At 40.5% G+C, this 1,169-nt stretch overlaps 1 pseudogene across 1 annotated transcript; it reads left to right on the top strand.

Moving 5' to 3' along the window:
* Positions 1 to 530: 530 nt before the first annotated feature.
* LOC308507120 (small ribosomal subunit protein eS17-like) lies at positions 531 to 936 on the top strand (annotated as a pseudogene). Its single transcript has one exon. The product of its transcript is annotated as a small ribosomal subunit protein eS17-like (transcript).
* The last annotated feature ends 233 nt before the right edge of the window (positions 937 to 1,169 follow it).

Raw genomic sequence — 1,169 nt, forward strand, 5'->3', positions numbered from 1 at the left:
CAGCCTGTTTGATTCTAAATCCCATGTTTTCCAGTGGTTTTTTAATCAGAAATGTAGGGATAGAAGTCAATGTCCATTAATCTGGTTCCAAAAATATTTTAATTTTCATACTGAACTTTAACATTTTTTTTTTCAACTACGAATGGTGTCAAAAAAACAACAACAAAAAAATCACAGTAGTGTTGGAGGTCCAACACAGCCAAAGGTATCTGGCATATAAAAAGGTTAAGATTCAAAAACTTTTATTCTGCCTCTCAAAAGTCATTAAACTCAGACCATGTGACTAGCACTGGGTTTCATAAACCAATATTTAAAAAAAAAAATTATTCTTGGTAAGCTCCAAGACTTGTGAAGGAAATAGACATATGAACATTAAATCTATATACAACATTTAAAAGCCATAATAGAGGAGTGAGACAAAAGATAAAATCACCAATGTTACCCCAGACAGCTCCTCAGGAGTAAAGGCAACCAGGAGACATTTCTTAAAAGAAGAGCTATGGGAGCCTCTTTCCCCAGATCCCGCCAAGATGGGCTATGTTCGCACCAAGATGGTGAAGAAGGCAGCACAGGTCATCACTGAGAAGTACCACACGCACCTGGGCAATGACTTCCACACAACAAGCACATGGGCAAGGAGATCTCCATTATTCTCAGCAAGAAGCCCCGCAACAAGATAATGGGCTATGCCACACATCTGATGAAGTGGATTTAGAAATCCCCTTGGGAGGCATCTCTACCAAGCTGCAGGAAGAGGAGCGAGAAAGGAGAGGTAATTCTGTTCCTGAGGTCTCAGCCCTGGATCAGGAGATCATTGAAGTTGATCCTGACACTAAAGAAATGCTGAAGCTTTTGGACTTTGGCAGTCTGTCCAAACTGCAGGTCACTCAGCCTACAGTGGGGATGAATTTCAAAACAACACATGGAGCCGTTTGAATCTTTCTGCTGTGCTGTGGTATTTTCAATAAACCATGGACGACCAAAAAAAAAAAAAAAAAAGACTGACGTTTCAAGGATAGGAACTCACCTCACCTTGCAGAAACAGTTCAGGGAATAAGAACAACTTGTGCAAAAGCACTAAATTGTGAGAGGCAAGGTCCACTTAGAGAACTCAAAACAGTTCAGAGCAAGTGGGCTGAAAGGTTTATGTGAGAAACTGTCAGAGGCAG

This window comes from Rhinolophus hipposideros (assembly GCF_964194185.1).
Source record: "Rhinolophus hipposideros genome assembly, chromosome: 2".
NCBI classification, from domain to species: domain Eukaryota; kingdom Metazoa; phylum Chordata; class Mammalia; order Chiroptera; family Rhinolophidae; genus Rhinolophus; species Rhinolophus hipposideros.